Here is a 9,198-nt window from a genome sequence, read left to right on the forward strand (position 1 = left end):
CTAATCTAAAAAAATATGACAAAAATCAAAAATCATAATCAAATCAGAAAAACAAGAATCACTGTTTACGGGTAGTAAACGCCGTCAAACGCCTTACAGACGAGTCGTTGATAGCCTTTGCTATCAGTTTTGTTCAGACGCTCGTTTACCTATGGAATAGGGTATTCATTCGCGTAAATCGGATATCAGACCCAATTTTCAGCAAATGTGCAACAACCAATTCAGAATCCGTATCTAATATGATTCTCATAATTATAACAAACATAAATCATGTATATATCTATAGTATATATAGATTACATAATCATCTTAGGATTATACAACTCAATGAATATCATATATTCAAACCATACATTATAAGCATATATCAACATCAAATCATGGTGAATCACGTACATGCTCATATATCGAAAACAGTTAAACACATAAACGAATTAAAAACTTTTCGCAAGTAGCTTTGATGCCATTGAAGGGTTTTTAGCACATAAATGCAACGAAAACGTAAATTTAAATCTTAAAAAAATCGAAACCCTCCGCAAGATCCATGCGAAAAATAATATTAATTCGTAGTTCAGTATGTTTACCTTAAGAAGCTTTACGTTAATGGAAAGATGGAGGTCTTTAATAGCGATCCAAGAATGATGAACGGAAATCCCTTAGCAGCTGCTCCTCAAGTGTGAAGCACTCCACCGGTATCCACCAAGAGTACAATGTGATGGAGGAGGAAGAGGTTGAGAGAATTAGTTGCCTCCCTCTTGTTCTACTTTAGAATTAGGGTTTAATTATTTGGGTTGAGGCAAATAGGGTTTATAATAGTATATTTATAGGCAAAATTTTCAGCTGAAAATTTTCCATAAAATATTATTATTATTAACCCTTTAATTGATTATTCTTATTTTCCAATTAACTAATAATTAAAATACCTTGTAATCATTAATCCCTTTTCTAAATATTTTAGAAAAATAATTCTCTCACTTGATTTAATTTCTAAAATTAAATTCTTAATTAATAATATTAAGAACTTTTTTAAATTAATTTATAATTAATTAAATATCATTTGATCAATTATTAAATCAGCTAAATAAATATTTATTTTACAAATAAATAATTACCGGCCATTATTAATTAATTATTCCACCATTAAATCATTCTCTTTTATGGTGTGACCCTGTAGGTTCAATATTAAGCCGGTAGTAGAAATAAATAATAATAAAACTATTTAATCATTATTTATATAAATTCTCTAATTCATTAAATATGATTAATTAATAAATTAATCATATTTATTTTATATCGTGAGGGATACTTCTCAGCATATCGCGACTATCCGGATAATACGAATTCACTGCTTAGAATACCAAGAACCTATTCAGTGAGTAGTTACCGTACAATCAATTCCTTTTATCCTGCAATATCACGATTAAATACAAGGCATGGAACTTGTGTCAAGCCTATATTATTTAATCATTTGCTTTCCCATTCACTATGCTTAGTTCTATTTAATGTAAATTAGAAACTCCTTTCTAATTTCATTCACTCGGGCCAGAGATTCCTAAACTAACATAAGTGGATCAGCATTGAACATTCTCTTCCTTCACTGGAAGGGGTAGATCCTTTATTGATCATACACTATCTTCGTGTACAAATTCCTATACCCAGTAGAGCCCTTATAATTGTACCTGGAGACTAAGAACTAAACCAAAGCATAGTTCAATGTACACAAGATGACTATGATGACCTCAAGTCTAAGGATACTTGTACAACTATCACTATATGAACAACTGTTGACACGTGAGTGAACTCCATCAGTTGTTCAGCTGTGTGAGTCAATATCAGTAAACTTATTCTATAATAAGCACCTACATACTAGCTATAGTGTAACCACACAAATGTATATGAGAACAGATATCCTTCATAATGAAGCAAGCATAGTACGTACCGATCTTTGCGGATTACTAATTACCAGTTAGTAATCCTACGACCAGGAAATATATAAGTTTAGAGTTATCATCTTTTAGGTCTCATTATTATGATCTCATCATAATCCATAAAAAGCTTTACTCTAAACTATGGTATATCTTATTTAAACACTTAAATAGATAAAGCCCGCAATAAAACCAAAACAAGTCTTTTATTAATATCAATGAAATCAAAACAGATTAAATAAAAGTTATTCCTAAATCATCATACATGATTGGACTTAGGACACATCTCTTTCAGTCTATAAATACAACCCAAAAGTCTACTGATACATACTACACACTACTGTACATACTAAACAACCAAAACAGCACTGCTCAGCATCTCCATCTCTGTGCCTATGGCTCTAACTCCAAGGAAACTCTGGTCCGCCCAGCCTCTCGAGGTCCTCCATCACCTCACTAGCCCATCCCATAAATGCATCAGGGCCGGCCAATGAAGCTCCATGTAGTCTGGCCTCAAGAACCCTGCATGTCACATGGATCTCCTCTCCGAGCTCCCTCATACTATGATCAATATCTGTAGTCCTGATGATATGCTGCAGCTCTCGGATCTGTGCCAACAAAGAATCACGCTCTAGTAGAAGAGCCTCATACCGGTAATAAGGAACAGGATGCAATGTAGACTGGAATGGGGCACCCACAACTAAATTCCCATTGGAATCTGAATCAGCAGGTGGGGGTCCTCTGATAGGTGACCTCATGCCTGGGGGTGGAATAGCCTGCAGTGGTATGGGCTGCAACACAGGTGGAGGTAAAATAGCCAACACTGGCGGAACAACAGGACATGGATCTGAAGATGGTCCTCCAACTGAGGGCTCTGAGTGATTAGCTGATACGGGGATGAAAGAGTCGGCCGTCACTGCTATCTGAAATCATATCACAATAATAAGAATCTCGAACCACGACACGAATCATACTAATACCTGCTATACCGTTGCACTCAACCTCTCGACGTTCTATCTTTCTACTTCCCTACTTCTAATCATAACCCTCTACCCATTCCCGTCAATCTAGGCATTTAGTTTATATATATTTATGGAGTAGTATCGTATATCTGTGGTTCGTATTCGGGTATACAACAATCAATGGTTCAGAAAGAATAAGGTTTACGGCTCAAAGATCAACAACTGGAATCAAGGTTTAGGGTTCAGTGCTTCAAAGCACTTGCAACATAAAACAGAACTATCAACTATTCATAATATATCTCGAGAAAGTTTAGAACACTTGCCTGATATTAGCTTGCTATACTTCACTAACTTCTAATCACAATCTCCTATACCTCGACTACTTGCTTCCCTTTCCTATGCCTTGCCTCTTCTGCTCACATATCATAAGTATCTATCAATACTAAACTCAAATGATTTTATTCGGTATACACTTCTATCTACCCTTCATTTTACCCAAATCCGATTAATAGCTGAAAGTTATGCTAAAAATAAGTAAACACTTATCACATAGTCCGATAGTCAAACAAACAAGTCACGTATAACACATAGCACGTCAAACAATCAATGAAATTTCATTTATAAGGAAGTTTCGGGTCATTAACAGTCTTTCGGGTATTTAATATGATTTTTAAAACATTTTTCGGTGACAAAACGGGTCGTTGGATGAATTTTAAAGCAATAAACAGGGTTCGGTTGGCCAAATCTGGCTTCAAAATAATTTTATAATAATTATCGAGCCTTGAAAATAATTTAAAATAATATTTTAAAGCTCGAAACAATTTATTGGAATTTTTAAATTATTTAAAAATAATTAAATCCAATTAAATAATCAATTAATAAATAATTAAACTAATTAATCAATTAATATTTATATTAATTGATCAATTATTCAATTAATTATTAATTAAAATTAATTAACTAAGTAATTTAGATTTATTTTTGAATTAAAAACAAATTTTGGAATTAAAATAAATGCTTTTGAGAATTTTAAAATAATTAAAACTATTTTCAAAAGTCATTTTATAAAAAGAAATCCTATTTTTAAATGTTTTGTAAACAGAAATCTTGTTTTTAAAAACTTTTAAAACACAGGGACTAAACTGTAAGGTTGATCAAACTACAGGGGTCAAACAGTAGTTTGACCACTATCTTCAACCAGTCGCCGACGTCGCCATTGTTGGCGACTTCAAGCTTTACGGAAAGCTTAATTACGGCCCAGAAACACGAAAGAATAACGGGGAATTGTAGATTACAACATCAGGAACCTATATATGCAATTCAATCCATCAAACAAGCCATAAATCAACCGTAATAATCCGGGGAAAACTCGTCGCCGACGAGTTTATATAAAATCCTGCGAAAACTTTAAAAGATAACTTCGTTCAAACCCGAAATCGTCTGTTAACAAGCTATACATGAATTGTTTCTAAATTCCAAGGGGAACAAAACCCACTAACTCTCAACGTATGTTAATCCCTAAATAAGAAACTCCTAAAAATTAATCAAGAACATTCATATGAACATAAACCCTAATTTTTAAATTCAAGAATCAAACCCTAATTTGAACATGTTATTGAACTCCAAATTGATCATTTGACATACCAAAATCATCAGGAAGAGAAGATCTACAACATGCAATCATCAAATCATACATACAGTTGCTCGAACTCAAAATCCTAATTTTAATTTCAAGAAATTCGAATATAAATAATTAATCAGAAAATACCTTTGAAATCTGCAGTGAAACTGATGGAATATTTGGATTCTAGATTTCAATAGCTTCGTTTTGAGTATATGCACGCCAAAATCTGATATTGGTAACGCCTCCGGATTTAAGTTTGATTATGAAGAACGAAATATAAATATAGTATTTTCTCTGTTTTATAAAGATTTTACTGGTTTGCAAATTATTTTCGGTATAAAATAATTACGGTAAAGGCTATTTATATTTACGGAAAATTAGTATCCCGTTGGATCATTCTTGATATAAAATAGTACGTTTATTTATAAAAACAGATCCAAACGGTACCGGTTTTCGGGATAATCATCCAAATCTGTACAATTTGTACTGCGGTGTTGGTCTCAGCGCTTGATTACACGTATTATGAGGTGATAATTATAATAGTTTAATAAAAAGATCCCGTTTATCGAAAATACGAGTTTTATTGATTTACCGAAACGAATCTTGTATTGAAAATATTGCGTCGGGGCCTGCACAGGACAAACCGTACGCCGGATCGAAAAAGTTAAAACATGGAAATGCTCGGAATATTGCAATTGGGTTAGGAAGGAGTTCTCGGAAGAGTTTCGGGTTATAAAAACGTAAAAATGGGTGAAGTCGGTTGGTTCCCGATTATATAAAATAGTTTATAAATACCCGCAAAAAAAATTTATAAAATCCATAAATTTCCTTTAAATCATAAATCAACATAAAAATAATCAGGAAGATATGACAATTATCTACATTTTATTTTGGACATATAAAAATTAAAATACTCAATTTATATTATTTTTAAACATCTAAACACATATACCACTTAACAAATAATTCATAGGATAAATACTGAATATGCATAATATTTACTTATTAGCAAAAATAATTACACGATATATCCCAGATATTACACAGGGCATTTTTCTTCCTTTCTTATTTTTATTTTCTTTCATGCATTATTGACACCACTTATTTTTGTTTTTCCTTTGCTTTTGCAGCCTCTAAGGAAATCAATGAGGATAACTTGACCGTCATTGAGGAAACAACGAGGATGAAAAAGGCCCGGCTCGCGGGGTTGGATCCCGGAGGCAAGGCTCTGGAGCCCAGTTTTCTGAGGAAGCATAAGGAGCCTATGGTGGAGGCTTCTTCTGGGGGAACTGAAATCCCAACTGCTCCCGCTAATGCTGCTCCCACTTATGTTGCCACTGGTGCTTTCCAGCCTCTCTGGGGTTCCGCCGAGGGGATACCGTGGTTGGATCCATGAAACATTCATGGGATTGGTCCTACCACTCTGTGACCCCTAAGGACTTCACTGATATCATGGCGGGCCTAAATTTGGAGAGGATAAAGCTTATGGGCGCTCAGTCTTTGGCCTCGGTATGATCTCTTCTCTTAAACTCCTTTTTTCTTTTTATACTCGTAGCTTTCTATTGCCTTATGCTCTTTATTTATCATTTTGTTCCAGTCTAATGCTTATTTCCAAGCGGCTATGCGGCAAGCCGAGTCATGGATTAAGGCCTCGGACAATGCAGACAATGCCCTCAAGAGGCAACAGAGAAAGTATACTTCATTCGAGAGAAAGATGAAGCGCAAGGAGGAGGAGCTGGGAGAGGCAAACGCCGAGCTGGTCACTCTGAGGGCCGAGAAGGATAGAGCAATTGATTCTTATTTAGACTAGGAGGAGTTTACCCAGTCCATGAGGGTGAGGGACAACACGGTGTTCCCTGGAATTTTTAGGACTGGTTGGGACACGGCCCTTGGGACCGTGAACGAGGCTTGTCCCGATATTAACCTAGCGGACTACGTGTGCCCCGATGATGAGACTCTACTATGGAGATTTCATACTCGTGTAGTTGTCTCGGATGATATCCCCCAAGACCAGCTTCTCCCTCCTCCGGAGTCATCTTCCAGGGTTGCAGCAGCGGATCTCAACTCTTCTTCTTCCGAGACCGGCACTGCTGAGACTTCGAGCGAGAGTGGAGGAGATGATGACATGGATGCTGAGGGCACCTCTACTCCTTAGAGTTTTTATTAGCCTTGTGTGGCTTTGTTATTTATTGTTCAGAACTCATATCAGTCTCCTTTATTTATCGAACTTTATGCTTTTTATTTGAATTCATGCACTTTAAGTTTATTTATCATAACTTTGTGTGCCATAGGATCTTAATATCATATTTTGGAAATTTCATGAATTTCATAAACTTTTGGGTTTCATCCCTTACACAAGTCTTTGTAAAACTAAAACTTGAAAATAATAGTCTTATAAAACATAAAATCCTAAGCAAGCAAAGCTTCCAGGTGCTTTTAAACCTATTTTCCATTCTGGCAAATGAGAATCATGCTCATCCATCTTACACATAGTAAATTTTTCAGGTTCTGCGCATGCCAGGTCATTGGTACTTCAAAACCATCCAAAGTCTCTAGCTTGTAGGATCTTCTTCCTTGAACATTTTTGATCTTGTATGGCCCTTCCTAGTTTGGGGCAAGTTTTCCATTCTACCCAACACCAGAAACTTCCACCTTCCTCTGAACCAAGTCACCTTTCTTGAAGAACCTTTCTTTCTCCCTTAAGTTGTAATAGAAAGAAGCCTTTTTCTGATATTCCACAATCTTGGCATGTTCCCCATCTCGTACTTCATCAATTAGGTCCAGGGCTAGCCTTTTCCCTTCCTCATTTTCTTCAGCATTGTATGCCTAGATTCTAGGAGACGAGTGCGATATTTCCACATGTACAACCGCCTCCTCCCCATATGCCAACATAAAGGGGTTGCCCTTGTTGTGACTCTACAAGTAGTCTGATAAACCCAAAGTATTGGGAATATTTTATCCACCCAATTAGTCCTGAATTTCTCGATCCTCTTCTTCAGTCCATCTAGAATTATACGATTTGCTACTTCCTCTTGCCCATTGGCTTGTGGATGAGCTACGGAGGTAAACCACAACTCGATCTCATTCTCCTCACAATACTTTCTGAATTCTTCATTGTTGAATTGTGTTCCATTATCGGTGACCAGGATACGGGGAATTCCATATCTGCACATGATATTTTTCCACAGAAATTGTGCAACCTGCTTAGTTGTGATCTTAGCTAAAGGTTTAGCTCCAATCCACTTAGTAAAATAATCTATAGCTACAATCAGGAACTTCCTTTGTGCAGTGGCCATGGGAAAAGGCCCAGTATATCCATTCCCCACATAGCAAAAGGGATGGGAGAATTGATAGAATGCAGCATCTCAGGAGGTTTTCGAACAACTGGTGCATGTTTCTGACAACGTTCACACTTCTTCACATAGTCTTTGGCATCGGCCATCATCTCTGGCCAATAAAAGCCTAAACGGGGTATCTTATGTGCTAGTGCCCTGCCCCTAAGGGTTGCCCACAGATATCTTCGTGTACTTCTTCAAGAGCCAAACGTGCCTCATCAGGTCTGAGACATCTTAAATAAGGAACCATATAAGATCTTTTGTACAAAATCCCATCGATCAAGGAATATCTTAGTGCTCGAACAACCAATTTTTGTGCTTCAGTCACATCATTTGGCAGCCAGCCAGTTTGAATATGGGCCTTAATGGGATCTATCCATGATCTCCCCAGACCTATAGGGGCTACAAGCTTAACATCTATGCTCCTTGTTTTCAAAACACGGAAGTACACATTTCCTGAACTTTTCTCTATCTCTGATGAAGCGAACTTAGACAACGCATCTGCCTTAGTATTTTGCTCCCTTGGAATGTGCCCAACATGACATTCATCGAACTGAGTCATCACAGCCCTTACCAGGCGGACATACCTAGCCATTATTTCATCTCTTGCCTCAAACTCTCCCATGACTTGGGATATGACCATCTTTGAATCCCCACAGACTTTCAAGTTCTTGACCCTCAATTTTCCTGCTAGGCACAGGCCAGCTATCAGAGCTTCATACTCAGCTTCATTATTTATGGTTGGGAAGTCTAACTTCATGGCATATTCAATCAATAACCCATCTGGGCTTTCTAAAACAAGCCATGCCCCACTCGAATTTTTTTTTGATGCTCCATCGAAATAGGGAACCCAATATTCCTTCTCCTTGTTATGTTCTCCTTTATTATCCTCTTTTCTCTCCAAACCCCGAGGTTCAATATCTTCCTGACCCCCAACTTCTTGGTTAGGGATGGTACATTCAACCACGAAGACAGCCAAGGCCTGGGCTTTCATCTCTGTTCGTGGCTTATACTTTATGTCGAATTCTCCTAACTCAATAGCCCTTTTAATCAGCCTTCCACTAGCTTTAGGACTGTGAATAATGTTTCTCAAAGGTTGATTTACTAGCACTTCAATTTTTGAGCTTGGAAGTAAGGACACAACTTTCTTGAGGCCATCACCAGGGCCAGAGCGAATTTTTCAATAGTTGAATAATTCAACTCAGCTCCGTGCAAGATCTTACTGACATAATATATGGGTTTCTGGACTTTAAGTTCTTCCTTAAACAATACAGCGCTCGAGGCATTTTCTGAAACGGCCAAATATCAGTACAAAACTTCATTCAGAGCTGGTTTAGCCAGTAGCGGGGCTT

Source organism: Apium graveolens, chromosome 6 (genome assembly GCF_009905375.1).
Source record: "Apium graveolens cultivar Ventura chromosome 6, ASM990537v1, whole genome shotgun sequence".
NCBI classification, from domain to species: domain Eukaryota; kingdom Viridiplantae; phylum Streptophyta; class Magnoliopsida; order Apiales; family Apiaceae; genus Apium; species Apium graveolens.